The sequence below is a fragment of the Ursus maritimus genome, unplaced genomic scaffold (assembly GCF_017311325.1).
Source record: "Ursus maritimus isolate PB19 unplaced genomic scaffold, ASM1731132v1 scaffold_32, whole genome shotgun sequence".
NCBI classification, from domain to species: Eukaryota; Metazoa; Chordata; class Mammalia; order Carnivora; family Ursidae; genus Ursus; species Ursus maritimus.
In genome coordinates, this window is record NW_024425786.1 from 7,056,933 (window position 1) to 7,077,663 (window position 20,731).

At 52.5% G+C, this 20,731-nt stretch overlaps 1 protein-coding gene across 3 annotated transcripts in view; it reads right to left on the reverse strand.

Annotated features, from left to right (window-relative positions):
- Positions 1-19,838, reverse strand: part of CTNNBIP1 (catenin beta interacting protein 1) — a 48,289-nt gene extending 28,451 nt beyond the window's left edge. The window contains exons 1-3 of one of the 3 annotated variants that reach the window (XM_040645756.1): positions 12,340-12,622; positions 8,986-9,062; positions 6,148-6,327 (exon numbers count right to left, since the gene is read on the reverse strand). The gene's annotated coding sequence lies outside the window, so the exon portion shown is untranslated. Of the gene's footprint in view, positions 1-6,147; positions 6,328-8,985; positions 9,063-12,339; positions 12,623-19,790 lie in introns of those variants that run through there. The other 2 variants (XM_040645757.1, XM_008694752.2) reach the window with 2 other exon arrangements.
- Between the last annotated feature and the right edge of the window lie 893 nt (positions 19,839-20,731).

Consider the following 20,731-nt stretch of genomic DNA (forward strand, 5'->3'; position numbering starts at 1 on the left):
CACTAAAACCTTCCTTGGGGTATACAGCCCCGTGTCAGGCTCAGGGAACAGGAGATACAAAAGTGGGGCTGTGACATCAAGCCTGCCTTCCAGGAAGCCACCAAGTGGCTGAGGAAATCACACTACACAAAGCAAACAGAAAACAACACAAACAGCACGTAAGGACGAGCCAAAGAGATATATCGGGTTAAGACACGAACACTGCCAGAGAGCCAGATGCGTGCGTGGCCATGCCCAGCCCCTCCCCCAGAGCAGCTCAGCAGCCGCAGGGAAACGCCGGGGGCTCGGGCCCAGTGCAGTAAGTGGCAGAATAGGAGTGTGCAAAGTTCTGCAAGAACACAGCGGAGGAGCTCCGGGGAGAGCAACCTGGAGCTAGGTCTTGAAGGATGAATAGGAGTTTGCCGGCAGAGAGGAAGAAGGGCACTGGAGGCACAGGGACGTTCTCTGAACGATTGCTGAGCGTCTATTCCATGCCAGGCCCCGTGCCAGGCATCGAAGATACACAGCTGAGAGAAAACAGCCGTGGTCTGCCTGTGATGAGGGGCTCCCAGTGAGTCACACCCAGGTGCGTGCACCCCCAGACACCGGGAGGGATAAGTGCACAGGATAAGTGCAAGGTGCCCTGAGGACACGCAGCGGGGAGCCTGACTCAGCCCTGAGGGAAGGCATCCAGAGGAGAAGATGTAGTCTTTGGAAAACCTGGAGGAAGAAGGTGTCGGGTGAGAGGCGTCAAGGGGAGCTGGTACTGGGCCCCAAGGGGCTCTGAGAGGGCTGAGGAGAGGCACTGAAGCCGGGGTACTCAGTCTGAGCTTCACGAGACCACTGTGGCTGCAGCGGGAAGGAGACCGTGGGGCAGAGCTGGAGGGGAAGCCCCCTCTGGACCAGCAGGGAGCCGGGGCCTGGGCTGGGAATGCCGGCGAAGGGATGGTGAGGATGGGGGATGGGGGCATGCTGGCAGGCGGAACTGCAGGATGGCAGCTGGGTAAGAGTGTGACTGGCACGGCGGCCGCGGGCAGGGGTGTGGGAGGCCTGTTGGTAAGGGCCGTGAGGACAGGCTTTAGAGCGAGGACTGGGCTCCACGGGCCACGGAGGAGCCCACGAGGGCTGGCAAGTAGGGCGGAACCGTCCTTCAGAGAAAGTTGCTCCTACAGTGGACATCTGCAAAGTGTTCCGGAGACAGAGTCAAAACGTGGTAAGCAGCCAGATCTGGGAGACGAGGCCCTGAACGGGGTGAGGGGGACGGAGCAACATGTGTAAAGGTGAAGATCTGGCATCCTGGCGACCGCATCACCAGCCCGGTGGCCCTGGGGAAGTCATCAATCAACAAATGTATTTTACTACGTATTGGGATATATCAGTGAAAAAACAGCCCAAAATCCCTACATGCTCTGGTGAGAGGGGAGAGCAGACGAAACAAAATAAAAATCAATCAATGGGAAATAATATAGTGTGGATGGAAGAAGGTGACCGACAGGTGCTAGGATAAAAATCGAGCTGGGTGAGGGGACCAGGAATGTGGGGTGGCTGGGTCAGGGCCTTCCTCAGCAAAGACTGGAACGGGGTGACGGAGGGAGCTGTCGCAGAGCTGGATGGAGGCCCCAGGGTGGGTGTGCTGGAGGAATAGCAAGGAAGGCCCCGGGTGCCACAGGAAGGGAATGCGCACGGGGACAAGGGGCAAAGAGCAGTGAGGCCTCTGGAAAACCTGACCTGGACCTGTAAGAAGGGGCAGCAAGCAGAGGTACAGCCTGGCCTGACTTGGGTGTTGGCAGGACCGCCCTGAGTCTGACACAGAGAGGAGGCGGGAGGCTGAGAGCAGACTCAAGGGGAGGCCGTGGTGGGAATCCAGGCAAGAGGAGTGGACAGGACATCGGGAGGGCCAGCAGGCGCGGCATGCAGTGGGGGCAGGTGCATGAGACAGGGTCGCCCAGGCCTGGGGGCTGAGCAGCTGAAGGCGGCACTCCTATCAACCAAGACGGGAGAGACGCAGCGGAACAGGGGTTGAGCCGCAGACAGCTTAGAGCCTTCCCATCAGAAAGCCTCAGTTTCCTTATCTGTAGAATGGGAATGATAATGGCACCTGCCTATCAGGGCTGTAAATGAGATAAGAGAGAGAGAGAGCACTCGGCATAGTGCCTGGCACACAGCAAACGCTCTATAAACACTAGTTACTCTAATGAGATCACAAGGTGACAACAGACAATGTGAGTAGGTGATCTTTTTGTTATAGGATGGGGGGTGGTGGGAACAAAGACTACACAGTAAGAATTCAAAGGCTTAACACACCCAGCTTCCCTTCTTCCCTCTTCCCTCCCAGTTCAACCATCGGTCCCCAACTGGCTCAAAGGAATGATAAGGGGTGAAGAACTACGGGGTTGGGTGGGGGGGAGGGCAGGACCCCACGTCCATGTTCCACACAGTGCCCTAAATCACTGGGGTGCTTTCAAGCAGTTTCCCAACCTTGGCACAATAGAGATTTTGGAGTTCTTTGCTGTGAGGACGGTCAGGGGCATCATACGACATTCAGCAGCCTCCCCGGGCTCTCTCCGCGAGATGCCAGCGGCGGCTCCTCCTTGGTTGTGACAACCAAAATGTCTCTGGACATTGCCATGTGTTCCCCGGGAGGCACAATCACCCCGGGGTGAGAACGCCTTTAAAGAAATAGTTGACGCGCATTCTAACTATTGGCCAAGTGCTGCGCTCACCCCTTCATGTACATGAATCATTCAGGCTTCAGAACAAACGTCCTTATAAGGTTCAACAAAGGAGGACACGGAGCTGCAGAGATCACCCAGTGATCACTCAGCCAGTCCGTTCCACTCTCCACTGAGGCAGGATTCAAACCCAGACCGTCCAAGTTCTGAACCACTATGCGACATGCTGTCCAGGCTACATGTAAATGGGCAGAAAGCACTCAGGGCCAAGGAGAGGGAGGCGGGCCCGAGCCTGGTCTGCTGCTCCGTACCAGGCGGCAGCTCAGACCCTCAGCGACATCAAAACTGGGGCACTGGAGAGAATTTCCATAAGCTCTGCTCTCAGTAATTAAACTGCAACCTCCTGGACTCTGGGGCCTCATGAGCAACTGCCTTAATTAATAAATTCCATATTGCAGCCTCCTCAATCCAGAGCCAGGCTCAGCATTCTCGAACCATGTTCCACCAGGAGGAGCAAAACAGGTCTAATGGCAGCTCTGGCCAGTCCGGGAGTCTGCAGGACGCAGCATCATTCTTCCGGGCATGAGCTTGGGATAAGGAGTTCCTCCTGAGGTCGCCAACCCAAGTTAACCCTGACTCAAAGCTCCTTCCTGCTCTGTGAAGCCAGGCCATGTGGCAGAAGAACAATGATAATTACTGCTGTTTCTGGAGCATTCTCCGAGGGCCAGGCACACGGTAAGTCACATTCACCACATTGTCTCGTTTAATTTTAGTACTTGCAACAAGCCTGCAAGGTAAGAATTATTCCCATTTGATAGGGATGGTAAGTAACCTGCCCAAGGCCACGGAGCTAAGAAGTGACAGGGCCTGGATTTGAATGCATGAGTTCCTTCCATCCTATCAAGCCCCTCCTGGCTCAGGAGTTGAGAGAAGTGTCAGTCATTTTAACTGAAATTAAAATGAAAATCCACTTTAGAGGAAAAAAAAAAAAAAAAGGCCAGAGCCCCAAACTCCTGCCAATCAGAAAAGAAGATAATACAGCATAACAACTAAACACAGTGAATGGTCCTTGATGGGATCCAGGGGAGGGGGACGCGGGAAGGAGTCATAAAGGCCATTATTGGGCAATTAGGGAAGCTTTACTAGGGAGTATTGATTCGATAATGGTATTGTATCAATGTTGTGTGTGTTGAATGTGATTTTATCCTGGTTGCGCTGGAAAATACCCTGGTCCTTAAGCCATACGGGCTGGAGTATGCAAGGGTGAAAGTCTCGAGGCTTGCAGCTTACTCTCAAGTGTACAGGGGGAAAATGCGTGCGCGTAAGTGCGTGCGAGCGTGCACTGAGTGCATGAGCAACTGTGGCAAAAGGTTAACACTGCTGAAACCAGGTAAAGGGCATAGTTCACTACTATTTCGACTTTTCCGCAGATTTGAAATCAAAATGAAAAGCTGTGAAAACATTGAAAAGCCACGGGGACATGGTCAAATAGGAGGGGCCTGCACTTGCTCTCTGGGGAGGGCACCCCTGAGGGGTGGGGAGCTGTGTGTAGCCCAATCGGAAGGCCCTGCTGCAGTGGGGACTGAGGCCTAAACACAGCTGAGCCCTGCTCCTCTCTGGCTGCGGGCCCGTGGGCACAGGAGTGATGCCAAACTCTTGGGGTTCACCCCCCAAACACCTCCCACCTCAGAGCTGAACCTGCCTTTCACGGCAATGCGGTCGGCTCATTCCATTCCAGGCGTGAACGGCTCTGATGAAGGCCCCGGGTGAAGGTTCTTGCAGCTTTAAAATCAAACCGGTAAGACCCGATTCAAAACAACCCAACAGAAAGCAGAGCGCAGCCGCTGTCCTGACAACCAGGGGAAGGCAGCCACACAGAAGAGCACAGTTAGGCTGGGAGGGCGGCACCTGGAAGCGTCAGGAGGGCCTCGGGGATAAGACTCCCCCTCAGAGCAGAGCAAGGCTCTCAGGCACATGGCATCCGAGGGGATGTCACATAAACCAAAGGCACTCTAGGGGGTGCCTGGGGGGCTCAGTCAGTTAAGCGGCTGACTCTTGATTTCGGCTCAGGTCAGATCTCAGGGTCCAGGGACGAAGCCCCGTGTCGAGCTCCTCACTCAGCAGAGTCTGCTGGAGATTCTCTCCCTCTCCCTCTCCCTCTGCTTCTCCCCTACTCTCCCTCCTTCTTTCTCCCCTAAATCAATCAATCTTTCTTTTTTTTTTTTTAAAGATTTTATTTATTTATTTGACAGTGAGACAGCCAGTGAGAGAGGGAACACAGCAGGGGAGTGTGAGAGGAAGAAGCAGGCTCCTAGCAGAGGAGCCCGATGTGGGGCTCCATCTCGGAACGCCGGGATCACGCCCTGAGCCGAAGGCAGACGCCTAATGACTGCACCACCCAGGCGCCCCTCAATCAATCTTTCAACAACAACAACAAAGGGCTGCAGGACGGGCACAGACCTGCCCAGAGAGGGCTCCCCGGGACCTGCGCACTGGACAGGAGGCGAGAAGAAAGGGCTCCCCCACACCCCGCCTTGGGCAGGGGCAGGTGGTCAGACCCCAGCTGTCCACCACATCCCTGTGCAGCGGGTGTGCTCAGTCGGGGGCATCTGGCGATGTCTGAGACATTTCTGGTCGTCGTAATGGGGAGGATGCTAGTGGGTAGGGGCCAGGGATGTTGCCGAATGCCCTGGGATGCCTGTGGCAGCCCCGGCCCCTACACCCGCTCAGCGGCCACCTCCGAGTTATCAGCTGCACGGGGCTCCTCCAACACCTCTGGGCCTTAGCAGCTGCGGGTCCCTCGGCCTAGAATACCCTTTCCTACTTACTGTTCTCTGCTCTGTACCACCCTCCCTGGGCTGCCCTGAGCCCTGGGTTCACACCTGCCCAAGTTTCCTGCCTCATGGTGCCGCCTGACATTCCCCCCGGGGGGTGTCTGCACATCTCCTCCCACCTCCCAGCTGGAAGCTGTCTGTGGGCAGGCCCCAGGCAGCCTTATTCTCAGAGACATTAAAATGAACGCATGTATCTCATGACGTGGGATTCTGCTCTAAGTCATAGAGGGAGCTGATGCTTTTTCTTCAGTCTCCAATATTTTTGTGGACCCTCAGAGAGCTTGCAGGCCGTAGGCTGTGTGCTGAAGAATCTGGATGGGGAGGGGAGAACAGCGCCGCTGGTCCCATCTGGGGCTCTGTTATGTGAATGAACGGATTCGGGGAGCCTGTTAGAGTCACCTGGGAACCACAAAGGAGCTCCCAGCCTCAGCGCCATCACCACAGACAATCTGAGGCATGGAGGAACAGAAGGGCCCGTCTGAATAGACTATATAATGTTGATGCGGCTGCACTGATAGAAGCATCTGTTTAGACCTTCAGGCTCAAAAGACATTTTTCCAATGATTGTGGCCTAACTGATAAAAGTAAGTTACTCGGATAGTACTGTATCTTCAAGTCTTGACTTGGGTGAAACCCCCCTTTTTACAGCTAAGAAAGAGTACCTGGCAGGCCTGCTCTGACAGCCTCTCGCGGTTCAGCTGAGAACAATGCAAACAGGAAGGGAACACGGAGCCAGAGCCGGAGGAAGTTTCCCCAGCTGCCCGGGGACACTCCTGATCCCCGGCTGAGTGACGAGACTGTGGTTCTGACCAAGGCACACGCAGGTGGTGGCGGTGTTCTCTCTGCACAATAGGGGAAGAGGACAGAAGGAAAAAGGCATCTTTTGACCCAATTTTAAAAGATTCTTTTTTCTTCCCAGAGAACAGCTGGAGCCCTGAAACCTGGCCAAGCCAGAGCCGGAGACCTGAAGTCAGGAACCAGCGCGCCTACAAAACCCGGCTCCGGATCTTCCTCTGATTCAGTCTGATTCGTGACCCTCGGCCTCTGGCAGGTTCCAGGGAGTGGGTAATGCAGACTCCAGAGCCCTGGTCTATTTATAAGTGATGGAAGAGCTGGAAGCGTCAGCTCTCAAATGGGTACAAACCCACTCTTCCCCCCTCCCGGGCAGGAGGTGTCCCAGGCTGGATGACCCAATCCTCACCACGGGCTGAGCACCTGGTGGTGTCCAAAGCCACCCCGTGCAGGCTGGTGACAGAAGGACCCTTTTTCTCTCCTGTGACCTAGATCAATATCTGAGATGTCCCCAGCTTGCTGACGCCCCTGCTCCCTCTACCAAGAGAAAACTCACTTTGCCTTGCCGGTCAGTCTTCCGAGGGAGAGAGCGGAAGTCCGCTGCAGGCCTAGCGGGAAGGAGCCTGGCCGGGAGGTTTCACAGACCTTGTGTCACCTCCAGAGAAGGAGGGAGGCCAGAGTGGAAATTTCAACCCATGGAAATCCTGTCAACCCCACTGCCCACAGCTATGCCAATTCTTACAGGGTCACCATTTAAATTTTTTAATTAAATTGGGAAATTTAAAAGATTTTTTTTAAAGAGGAAGGGGAAAGACTGCCAACGCTATTTATTTATCAGGAGCTACATGAGGTCCCTTCACTCAGAAACCTATGGACAAGTTCACACCACCCTCATAATGGCAGGGACAAGCCTCATTCCCAGAGGCAGGCCCAGGCATGGCCCGGCCCGGTCCTCCCCTCCCCTCCCGTCACCGGCCTCAGCAGCTCTTCTCCCTCTGCCTCAGCTCTCCCTCCATCCCTTCCCTCCATTAAAGTCTCTTATAATTGGTTCAAATAAATAAGCTTCCTGAACGGGTTCACTGCGTCCCCTCAGAATCCCAGGGCAGGAAGGCCTCCAACTTCCTGTTGTGAGAATTAGGTCATTAAATCAATGGGGTCGCCTGCCGGGCAAGGGCTCAGTCCCCTGGTTGTGCCCCCAGAGCCCGCAGGTCCTTCCCGCCCAGCTCTGGGATGACTATCCTTGGGATCCGCTGGGAGGCTCCAAGTATGGCCTCCTGGGTGAAAATTCTTCCTATAAATTCTTAAGAAAGTAAGTTCTAGGGGACGCCTGGGTGGCTCAGTCGGTGAAGCATCTGCCTTCGGCTCAGGTCATGATCCCAGGGTCCTGGGATTGAGCCCCTGCTCAGTGGGGAGCCTGCTTCTCCCTCCCCTCCCCCCGGGGTGCTTGCTCTCTTTCTCTCTCTCAAATAAATAAATTTAAACATCTTAAAAAAAAAAAAGAACATAAATTTTAGGATTACTGCCTCCTCTTTCCTGTAAGCTTTCAACATCTAGGTATGCATTGATTTGTATAAAGCATAGGTATGTTTGTTGACCTCAAAACCATACACATGCCATTCCCACAAATTGCAAGGATCCATTCTACCCACGCGTCCCATTAGCCACACTGTTTGTTTGGGTAACTGCTTCTGCTCTATGACACAGGCAGTGACCTCCCCTCTCCTTTCCCTCCAGCTACCTCTGAACAAAAAAATAATCCGAGGAGGGAGGAAACCTCCCCAGAAGAGGCTGTGAGACTCAGTTTCCTCCCTCTCTAAATGTTTAACAAGCTGATAATCAAAAACAAAAATGTTTTAAACAAAGACAACGCCAGAATCCACATGCGTTTATTCCATTAGCTCGAGGTGGGGGGGATGGGGAGGTAACATGAAGATGAGAACTCCCCAGTGGGCCACAAAACTCCAGCCTGAGGGCAAACGTGGTGGCGGCTGGAGAGGTGAGGGGTGGTCAGGGAAAACACACGTGCTCCCAGGGGGTGGGAAAACGCAGCACGGAGCGCAGCAGGAATCCAGCCGTGCTCACCTAGAGGGTTTGCTCCAGGCCAGGGCCACCACAGAGAAGCTCAGAACAGTGGACCAAAATGGACTGGGGGCTGCTGGGGCCCGTGTGAGGGCTGAGAAAGAAACTGTCCCCATTCCCAAAGGGTGTAGGCATAAACACCCAGACGAGGCACACCCAGATAATCGAGTTCAGCCGCCAAATCCCCATCATCCATTTGTAATGACATCCTTCATTCCCAAAGCCACGAAACCATTAGTCACCAAGCCACGGACGGGGAGCAGAAGCTCCCAGCAAAACTGGCTTGTTACCACTCCCCTGACAAAAAGGCTCCTGGTTTTACAGGCCAGCTACCCACCCAAGACTGTCACATTTCATAAAATGAGACACAGGAGTCTTTTACAAGCCCATGTCCACGTAAGGCAAAGCGGAGCCTGACCTCTTGCAAAAACTCGCAGCTGAGAAGAAAAAGCTTCTATCAAGGATCGTGGGGAGAGAGGTTAACGACACTACATACTAGTTTGATGGTAATCTCAAGGACTGAGGCTTCCAGTCTCAGAGAACTAAACTTCCTTGCAAATTTACTTGGAGCACATAATGCCACGTAGGAACAAAACAAGAATACCAGCACCAATGCGCACTGGTCTTACCTGCTTCTAGAAAAGCCACGTAAGTCTGTCAGAAAGATACCAGGTCATAAAAATTTTCAGCTCCAAAAAAGAGGTTCCTAAGAGAAAGGGAAATAGACAACGGTATACGCTGGAAGGGAAGAGGAAAGAAGCCAGAAATCCAGGACGGTAACCCAGGAGCACCAGGCAAAGCCAAGGGAACCAGACCAAAATAGATTCCAGATGGAACAAAGTTGGGGTTTTTTTCCCTCACCTTTTTATTGTGACAAATGTCAAAGCCATGGAAAAGCTGAAAGACTGGTACAGGGAACGTCCCAATACCTGCCCCTGGAGTCACCGCTTGCTAACATTTTGCCACATTTGCCTCATGTCTTTCCATGTTGTGGGCATATGGAGATGTGTACCCTGCTTTTCTTCCTGAGCCATCTGAAAGTAAGCTGTGGACACCACAATACTTTGCTCAGTGTCTCATCACTGTCTCCTAAGGCCATCCTCCCACAGAGAACTGGGACACTATTTGCACCCCCCAGGAATTTCATATTGACCCAGTAGTATTTTGTGACGTATGCCCATGTCCCAGTTTCCCAGCCCCCCTCTGTGGCCATCACTGGTTTCCTTTTTTTTTTTTTTTAAGATTTTATTTTTAAGGGGCGCCTGGGTGGCACAGCGGTTAAGCGTCTGCCTTGGGCTCAGGGCGTCATCCCGGTGTTATGGGATCGAGCCCCACATCAGGCTCCTCCGCTATGAGCCTGCTTCTTCCTCTCCCACTCCCCCTGCTTGTGTTCCCTCTCTCGCTGGCTGTCTCTATCTCTGTCGAATAAATAAATAAAATCTTAAAAAAAAAAAAAAGATTTTATTTTTAAGTAATCCCAACACCCAACGTGCAACTTGAACTCATGACCGTGAGATCAAGAGTCACACAATCCACCGAGTCCAGGCACCCTGGCCGTCCCTGGTTTTCAATCCAAGATCCAGTGGGGGATCTCAAGTGCATTCGATCTCCACGCTCTTTCACCTCCCTTAGCCTGGAGTGGTTCACTAGCTTTTCTTTGTCTATCACGACAAGAACATTTTTTAGAGTCCGGGAACGTTGTATTTAGGACGTCCCACAACCTGGATTTGCCTATCTGTTCCCTAGAATTAGAATAAGGCTAACTGTTGGGCAAGAAGCTATCATAGCTGTTGCCAACACCCCACTGGAGGCACCCAGGGCTGGTTCGCCCCATTTCTGGTGATGCCGGCTTTGATGCCTTCGCTTTGGAACAACGTTTTAAATGTCTAAAATAGAGAGTAAGTATATTGCATGAAAATGCAGGAAAGCGGTGGGACAAGAAAATAGTATGAAATGAAACCTAAACATTATAAAAGATTCAGAAATCTGATCATACAAAAATCAAAACTCTACGCATAGAAAGAAATATATAATCAAAAGAATAACGAGGAATTGTTGAGCTAGGTGTACACTATATCACAGCAGTAGGACAAACTTTCTTAATATATAAAGAACACCTGTTGATCCATAAGAAAAGACTGCCAGCTCAAGAAAGAAATGAGCAAACGGTGTAACACATTGCTCATAAATGGCTCTTGAAGCTATGAAATGAAAAATTCCTCTATTTCTTCATAAGGAAAATGCCAATTAAAACTATAATGACATACACTTCTAACCTATCAGATTAGCAGCAATCAAAAAGTTTGACAACTTCTGCCAAGGGATGGGGGAAATAGGTATTCCTGTACAATTTTCATGGGCACATAAAATGTTACCATCTCCATGACAGTGAGTTGACAATACTGCAAATCTAAACAGACGCACCCTTTGCTCTAGCGATTCAGCTAGAATTTGTCCTACAGATACCCTTAAGTGCGCAAAAATGTGTATAAGAATGTTCCTTGTTAATAGTAATAAAAGACGGAAAACTTAAATGCTCACCAATAGGGGACTGGTTTTAAGAAATTAAAATACGACCCATCAAAAGAATGCTATGGAACCATTAAAATGAGTAAGATAGTTCTAAATGAACTTAGGCAAGTAACTTAATCTCTCCATGCCTCAGTTTACTCGTCTGCCAACTGTGGACAATAACAGTACTTAGTTTGCAGGATTTTTGTGAGGAGTAAATGAGTACTATAAGTAAAGCACTTTTAACAATACCCAGCACATGTGGGGGCATCTAGCATATGACTGCTGATCTCAGGGTCATGAGTTCAAGCCCCACGCAGGACGTGGAGCCTATCTAAAAAAAAAAAAAAAAAAAGCAATACCCAGCACATGAGAAGTGCTCGAGAGGTATTAGCTGAATGATGACAACGAAGATGGTGCTGGGATGGAATGAGTTCCAGTATTTATTGTGAGGTGGGAAACAACAGGACGCAGAACACTGTGTATGACAGTGTGAAAACAGTGCATGTGTGTGTGATCACGCGTGTGCATGACACACGTGCACACGTGCAGAATGTCGCTGGCTAAGACGCACAGGACACAGGCTGACAGCGGTCTCTTCTGGGGCTGGGAAGCCAGGAAGGAAGACTGTGTAGCCTTCTGAATTCTATACTATGTCTCGCTGACCCAGGCCAAAAGAAATGAGTGCTTTTTTTTTAAAGGAAGGGGAATGGGGTCAGAAGACAGGAATAAGAGAGAGCTCTTCCTCTGGATGGTCCCGCCGGTCTAGGAAGTGCTTGTGGGGAACATTCAAGCTCCCCTGTCCTGGCTCTCAGGCCTAACGAGCCTCTTCTCTCCCGTGGGCAGCCGACACCTGCGGCAAACGTGGGGTGACGGGCGCACGTGGCCTCAGGTAGAGTAGCAGATTCCCCCTGGCGGGGGTGGGAGGACTCTGTACGTGTTTTGGCTGACTCCACTCTACCGTAAGCTCCAGAAGGCTGCCCTGTGCAAAAAAGCAGAGCCAGGGCCCTGGAGAGACACCCCCACAGTCGACCTGCTGGCTTGTAGGCCCCCCCACATCCTCCTAAATATCACTGGCACCCCATCTTCCTGCAACTCCAGCGATCGGCCGGAGGGACGCCGTGTGCCTTGAGAGAGGCCAGCGGGTAGTGGCAACAGCAGGAACAGACACGGGTCAGGGGACAGGGGGTTGACACACCCTCTGCCTCAGTCGGGAAGCTGAGCACACGGTCAGCAATGGCCCTCACAGGTCTGAGATCATGGCTTCCCCGAGCTGACCTACCACCTTTTGCCCCTACCTTTGTAAATATGATTGGATCATTCGGGGGCTCAGAACCACTTGACCCGCTTAAAATCCCCAAATCATCTCGGTAGTATTTACATCTCCATGGCTATAAATCGGCCTTCTTCCATCCCCCACCCCCACGGGAGAAACAAAATTACAAAGAGAAAATCATTCAAATGTTCTCTACCTGAAGAGAATAGAAGAAACCCGGAAGGTCCAAAACACGTTTCAGTTCATATTCCTGCAGCAGAAGAACATTCTGTGAGAGACGAGGGTCAGGAGGGGTCTGTGGGAAGCCAGGGCTGCCTGGAGCAGGGGGCTGTGAGCCCTGGTCTGGGTGGGGGCGTGTCAAGGCTAACGCCTGTCCTTGGCAACAGGGCCTCTGGTTTGCCTGGTGATTTAGCAGGAAGAACAAGGGTGGGGCCCACATCAGGAAAGGTGTTTGAACCCACGGGATCCTGATCTCCACAGGAAGCCTGGCTCGCGGAATCCAGGACTGCGGGATGACGAGGCGGTAACTTCATCTGTCTTGGAGCTGTTATTCAGCTCAGGGGCACGGACCACAGGATTCCAGCAGCAGGAAACATGTGGGTGGGACACTCAGGAGATAGTCGGGCCTGAAAAAACCTTAATTGGAGCTGGTCTCCAAAAGCCTCCCACCCAGCTCCCCACATGGGAGAGGACATGGAAGTGTCACATTCTCCTGGCTGAACCAGCATCACTGTGGGCTCCAACCACACTTAAAGAAGTCTGGGGACACTGAGGGACCTGGCCTTCTTGCTGGGCCGGCCGTTTGCTCCTGATCCCGGAGCGGATGGTGATGAGTCCCCAGACCAAAGGGGCAGCTGATTAGCACCAGGAAGGCAGTGACATGTCAGGGGCTGGTAAAAGTCACGTCACCCAGGAGTGTGCTGTCCTGGGTCCTCCTCTCACTCTGAATATGGGCAGATGTCTCTGCCAGCCCTTTGCCCTCTCCACCCCAGCCCTGCTGGAGGGACAGAGGAAGAACACTGTGTGCTTTCCCATGACCTGCTGGGCCTCCCTGACCTCGCTCTTTGAAGGGATCCCGAGGCCTGATGCTGGGAAGACTTGGGGAAGAAATAACCCTCCCCGCCCCCGTATCTATAAATTGACCCCACATAGGTGTCTACAGGCACCAGTCCCCTCGGGAACTCCGCGGGCCTGCCGGAGAGCACCAAGCAGCTAGCCCCACTGGGGCCTGCTGCCAGATGCCTGCTTTCCAGGGCTGGCAGAGGGAGACCTGACAGGCAGGAGAGACAAGGTCTAATGGTCATTTCTTAAGAAAGGCACCAGACTGGTGGCATAAACTTAAAAAAAGAAAAAAAAATTGGGAAGAACCTATGATCATTCCTTCCTGACTTGAATTCAAATAACAAAGGGTCAAGGCTCTCGGTGGAAATGTGCAGCTTTTGCTAAGTACGACACAGAGGGGCTCTAAGTACGACACAGAGGGGCTCTAATCTGTTAACACTTCCCTTGCTCTTCTGGGAAGCCAAACACCGTCCCACACCTTAAGGCCCACCTGGGGCAGGTACCCACGGGGAGCTGATGTACACGCCTGGAAATTATATCCTGACTCTTCCTTGAGAGTTCAAAACATTCACCAACACATTCTTTGTTTATTCCCATGGCTCCATCTAGATAATAAGCCTCCTGGCCCTAGACTAGAAGCTTTGCATGGGGAAGAACTATTTTTACTCTGCTCATTACCCAGATCATAATAAAAGTTCTGTAAATATTTATTAATTGAATCAGTGAATCATTAGAAGGAAGGAAGGACGAATGGAAAACCGCCATCACTTCTTGGTATCTCTGTGTTCTTGGCTTATCCTATAAAGACATCACAGCCAGGATTAGAAACCGAGCCCTTTATTCCCCTCCTCTGCCTTGCCATCAGTAGTCCTCAATCCTGTATGAGGCATAGAGACCTACTTACAGAAGCTTACACACTACAACACAACCAGGAAAAATGGAGAAACAGTCATGACCCTCGATCCTTAAGAAACTTTGGAAGGAGGAAAACAGTGCTTTGGTCCAGCTGTGTCCTCCACAAGGACACCTCTCCCTCTGGGGACTGTTGTCTTTCCCTTTTAACAAGCCTTTGTGGAGGATCAAGGCATAATGGGTCTTTAATAACTGCGCGTAACAGCAATTGGTGCTCAGCGCCCTTTCGTAAAACAAGTTCAAAAGCACTTTGGCTCAAACATCACAATGCCCCTGGGAGCTATGAAGGTAAAAGTATCATTATCCCCACTTACAGTTGGGGAAAGTAAGGTAAAGGGAGGTTAATTAGCTTGCCCAAGGTCAGATGAGACAGGGAAAGGGTGTAGGATTCAAACCCTTTGCAGCAGCCAGTCAGCTAACTCTGGCCAGTGTCACCCACACTGGGCTTAAGAGAGATTTTTCTCTTCTCTACTGTTTGTGCTGAGAAGCAGTATCTAACATGGGGCTCCGAGCTGGTGACCAGGAGACACACTGCCTGGGTTTGAATCCTGATCTGTTCCTGACTAGCTTGACCTGTAACAAATTACTCAACCTTTGCGGGCCTCAGCGTCTGAATGTGTAAAATGGTACTAATGGTGCGATCTCCAAAACTAGTGTGAGGATTAAATGAGACAATGTATGTAAAATGCCATTTTCATTCATTTTCTCAATGAGCACATATCACTCTCATTGAAAAAAAAAAAAGAAGTTACTTGAGAAAAGGGTTGCACCCACTCTGGGCTTAGTTTTTATAAGGCTGCAGATGACATACGACTAACAGGCATTTTGGATTCTGCCAATGAAATGTCCCAGGAGCCTGAAAGTGACTTGCAACACCAAGTTTAGATTCCCACCGACTTGTGCTGGCCTCTCAAGGTTAGCAGAGCAAGTGGCATCGTGAACACAACTGACAAGGCGGATGCCTGAATGAGAAGCCGGCCAACAGCACCCCGTCTAACGAGGCCAGCTCGGGGTTCCTGGCCAGCTGAACCCCTGGGTTCTAAATGCCACTTCTCAGAGTGCTCTGCTGAGCTTCCCAACTGCACGCATGCACTCAGCCCGGACCAAGGACAGCCAATGCCCTCTCGGTACCACCATGGTCCTGATCAAACAGGAGGTGTTCGTGGGTGACAGTGTGGCCAGACCCTCTACAGAGGGACAGCTGATACTGAGCAGGGGCCTGGAAGAGAAGTGGTGGTGGGCTGGGGGAGGACAGCGACGCAGTCAATTTCAGGATACCCCCGACAAAGACTCTGTGACATTCACGTGTGTGGCCATCCCTGACGCACACATGAAGGCCAGTCGCAAAACTCTGTTTTTTCAGTGTCACTGCCAAGACAAGAAGCTTTAACTTGGGGCGCCTGGGTGGCTCAGTCAGTTAGGCATCTGCCTTCAGCTCAGGTCATGATCTCAGGGTCCTGGGATTGAGCCCTGTGTCGGGCTCCTTGCTCAGTGGGGAGCCTGCTTCTCCCTCTCCCTTTGCCTGCTGCTCCCCCTGCTTGTGTTCTCTCTCTAAATAAAAAAATAAAATCTTTTTTTTTTAAAGATTTTTATTTTATTTATTTGACAGAGAGAGAGACAGCCAGCGAGAGAGGGAACACAAGCAGGGGGAGTGTAAGAGGGAGAAGCAGGCTCCCAGCAGAGGAGCCCGATGTGGGGCTCGATCCCAGGACTCTGGGATCACGCCCTGAGCCAAATAAAAAAATAAAATCTTAAAAAAAAAAAAAAAGTAGGAGAGGTATTTAATTAAAAAAACAAAAAAACAAAAAAAACCAGAAGCTTTAACTCATCCAGAGAGGATTAGAGAAATAGGACATGTCACGGTACAAGGCAAGATGCTAAGAGCTGGCAATGCTCATTCATTCAACTCAAGACTCTGATTACCCTCATTCTCAGGGCGGGGAAAGAAGGCTCAAAGGAATCTGCAGGACACACAGACACACACCTAGCTGATGGCTCCCCTATCTCCTGGGCACCTAGGCCAGAGAAATGAGGAACCTGATGGGAATGAAGCCAACACTGCTAGGCTGCTGGCCTCTAAAAGCCTTCCCAGGACAAGGAGAGCCCACTCACTGCTCTTCCTGCCATCCTGCTCTTTCTCCTAGCGTGCACCCTCATGGAAGAGTTCTCGTGCAGTGACTTCCCACTGTTCAGAGTAGGTGAGTAAGACCCAAACTCCTCACCATGGCCACAGGTCCAGCCCCTGTCAACTCGTCGCTCACCATGTTCCAGCCCCACTGGGCTTATGGCTCCTGCTGTCCTCTGTGCCCATCAGCTGGGCCCCCATTCAAAGTCACGTCCTGAGAGCAAGTTAGAGTTCTGATCCTGACCCCTATCCCAGTCATCTCCATCTTAGTGCCCTGTTTTACTCTCCCTGCCTCTCTTTTCACCATCCTGCATTATTTTGTTTTACCTTTTCACTGGTTGTCTCTCCCACCGGAACATAGTCTCCATTAGACCGAGGATCCTGGTCATCTTGTTCTTGGCTATATCCCCAGCACCTACCACAGGGCCTGGCATAAAGTAGGCATTCAATACGCGTTTCAATTCAGCAAATATTTACTGAGTGCCTACAAAGTTTAGACACCGGACTACAACAGTAGACAAAAAAAAAAAAAAAAGACAAAATCTCTGCCCTCGAAGAGCTTCTGGTGGCAGATAAGAAACAGATAAATAACAGTGGGATGATAACTACTACTTCAACTAACCACATACTATGGGTTTGGAGCCATTCTAAGCATCTGATAGGTGTTACCTAATTTAATCCTCCCAACAACTCCCTAACTGGTTAGTATTTTACAGATGGGGAAACTGAGGCACAGAGAGGTTAGGTTAAGTTACTTGCTGAAGGTCACGCAGCTGGTAACCGCGGAAACCAAGATCCAAACCCAGATAGCCTTGGTACAAAGTCCATGCTCTGAGTAAGGGCTACACTTCATCTTTGCTGAGTGTTGAGTAACGACGTGGTCAGCGCCCCCCACAGCTGTTCTCTGTAGGCAGGGCTGGAGAGAGAGCAGATCCATCGAGGAAGGGCTGCCCTGTTCTGTGAGGTCAGTGCGGTGGAGACGGCTGGCTTAACCACTGTACTGCACCCTGGATGAGGAGGGATCTGCAGGGAAGTGTGGTCTGATGTTGAGACAGGGACAGGGCCAGGATTCCTGGCTTCTAGTTTCAGGTGCTGAGACACCCACACAAGTCAACTAATATTTGATGAGTTTATTTTTTGGGCAAGACAGTGATTTTGACATTGGGAGGGATGCAAAGATGAATCCACCACAGATCCTAGCCTCAGAAAGCTGAGAGTCATGCAGGTACACACATTTGGAGCTGAAATAGAGGTAGAAAGTGGCAGGTGCCATTACAAATGTACAAACTGCTATGGGATTCAGGAGTTATGTAGCCTCTAGGGGCCATAGGTCCCTGGCCAGAAAAGAGGGGGCTGGCCTACACAACCCCCAAGGTCCTCTGCCTCTGACATGTTCTGACAGCACAGATTTGGAGCAGCACAGAGATCAAGTTTTATTCTGGTTAATAGTTCAAGTGCATGGCCACTGACTAGTTGTCTCATCTACCATGAGAACAGTCCCAATTTCTTTGAGCATCTTATAGCATCGGCAGGGCAATAAAAATGCTCTCATTTAAATAATGCAGCCAGATATGGGACCGAAGCCCAGTGTGCTCTGCGCTCCTCCACCTCTAACTGGCTTTTAAACCCACAAGCCCTCTCCGTCAAAGAGGGGGTGACCCTTCTGTGAGCACGTCGTTATATTCCCTTGTTCTTGTCTGTAACCCTAGAGTCTAGCACAGTAGCTGACTCACAACAGGGGCTGAGCAGGGTTAGCTGAGCTAAACCTGACTATGATCCAGAAATGATCTGCTAGACGGGTAGATCTGAGTCGGTGTTTCCTGAAGGTGTGCTTTACAGCTCTCAGCCTCTCCCGGGCGGAGGAGACAGGTTCCAGCTCTTTACTATTACTACCACCAGCCTGGTCCCCCGAGCCACCACCATCTCTTGCCCAGAAGCTGCAGTCGTCTATCCCCCAGCTGGTATCCCTGCTTCTACCCTTGCGCCTTACAATCCAGTCTCTATACAGCAGCCAGAACAATCTTTGAAAACTTAGATCTTATCACCTCTCTGCTTAAAATCCTCTAACAGCTTCTAACTGCACTTGGAATAAGAGCCAAACCGGTTCTTCATAGCACTTAACGCCACTGAAATTATTTTGCTTATTTGTTTACTCCCTCCTCTTTAGAGTGTCTACTTCGGGAGGACAGAGGCTGGGTCTGTTTTCACCATCGGAGCCCCAGTGCTCGGCATGGTGCCTGTCACATAGGGAGCGCTCACCACTGAATGGATGAATCTCCACCTTACAGAGGCAACTTGTATTTACAAGGCCCACTAACTCCACCAGAAAACCATGAATGACACACTGACATTTAACAGCCAGCACCTTTTTTATGATTCAAAGTCCTGCTTTAAATCAGAGGAAACTAGTATCTCTGGACATTTTAATGGCCCAAAAGATGAGTATCACTTAGGGTCTAAAGCCAGGAACAAGAGCCCAGTAGTTGCAGCAGGGAGGTAAGATCCAAGGCACTTGGGAACAAAACCTCAGGACAAACTCTGACTTGCCTCCAGGTCCTATACTGGCACACTCCGTGCCTCAATTTACCCAGCAGCCGGCCAGGCACACTTCCGTAAGTTCTTTGAGTGACAGGAGACAAAATAATTAACAGCTAGAGCATACTTAGATTCTCAGATAGGAGGTGCTGCAAGCCACACATCTCATTATTCATAAAACTCTTGATTTGCTGCCAACGCAAGCCTCCTCGGCCTTCCCAGGGGCTAACCTGACAGCAGGTACTGCTCAGACAAGTTCAGCACACAAGAGAGAGGGAAGCATGTGGGGCCTAACAGAGGTTCGGTGTCCAGACCTATCTGTGTGCCTCGGTTACCAGGTTCAAGAATAAGGAAGGTGGTTGGGTGGGGGTGATGAAAAGGAGGTGACAAGTGCAGTTTGGGGCTCCCAGTGGTTCATTTTGCAGGCTCACGTATACACACCCGCCATACAGGTGAAACATGTGCCTGCAATGTGCACCTTCCAGGAACACTCACGGGGAGAGGTGGAAGGGGGAAGCGACAGTTCAATCACACGAGAGGGAGGAAGGGCGGCCCAGTGGCCAGACCTTGGCAGCATTTACTTTGGGGAAATATGGAGGGTCTCTATACAGAGGATCGGAATGCTGAGCGTGAGGAGCAGGTGAGGGGAGAGTCAGGAGGGCACGGGACCTGGAGTGCTGACAGACGGTGACAACCGCGCCGACGCGGTGGGGTGAACAACAGAGTGGGTGGCTCGGACACCTGTGGAGGCGACCCCTGGGCGAAGGTGAGGACGGCTGGAGGGTGGTCTGTGGCGGGGTCGAGGGCGGCGAGCGGCGGGAGGCGGGTGGCGGCGACGACCAGGCGGGGCGAGGAGGCCGGGCCCAGACCAGGGCGCCGCACCGGGGGCCAGCCAGTGGGTCCGAGAGGGGTCGGGGGCGCCCTCCGCGGCCCCTCCCCGGGAGACAAAGGGCCGGCGGCTCCCCCGAGCCCCGGCGCGGCGCTGTGGGCGCGGGGCCGGCCTCGGCGCTTACCTGGGCCGCCCGACCCGGCCGGGCCGGCGGGGGCTGCGGGTCCGTGCACGGCGCGCGGCGGCCTGTTCCGGGGCGCGCTCAGCCCGAGCAGCCGCGGCGGCGGCAGCAGCAGCAGAGGCGGCGGCGGCAGCGGCGGCGGCAGCAGCAGCAGCAGCAGCAGCAGCGGGAGCGGCCGGTTGAGCCTCCGCCTCCCGCTCCGTGAGTCACCGCGGCGGGGAAGGAGGGAGGCGCCAGGCCGCCGGGGGAGGGACCGGCGGAGGGGGCGGCATCTGGCTCCGCGCGGGCGGCGGAGGCGCGGCCACCGCAACGCCCCGGGGAGGAGGAGGGAGTGGGGGGGAAGGAGGGCCGGGCGCCAGGGGAGGGTCCCGAGGGTGGGGCGGGGCCGCGGGGCCGTCGGGCGCCCATTGGTTAAATCGGCCCATGGGGCGGGGTCTCCTGCATACGGGGAGGGTGCTGGGGGGAGCGCGGGGACGCTCATTGGCCTCCGCAGGAGAAGGTGGGGCCAGGGATCCCGGGGCGGGGCCACGAGATGGGCGGGTGGAACAGGGTCGTGAGTAGTGGCCGAGCGGCGCTCAGAGCAAAGAGGTGGAGCGGAGGGTGGGCAGGGGAAGAGGGGCGGGGGCTCGGAGGAGGAGGCGGTCTGAGGGCGGAGCCCAAATTAAGGATGGAGCTGCCTCTGCGGTGAAGCGACTCTGCCTGTCCCTAGCTGCTCCAGGAGCACATAGATCCCATAAAAATAATGGCCTCTCCCACACACGAGTCTGTGTTTAAAAATGGGAGCGGTCAGACGGGGCGGAATCCTCGGTGAGGCCGGTTTCTCCAGGACCCCTGAAAAATTTGAAACGGACGAGGTTGCAAAACATTTAGAGGCGTGGTCTTCCTGCGCGGTGGAACTGGGAACATAGCTACCTTTGAAGCAGCTAGGCCCACTCTTGAATTGG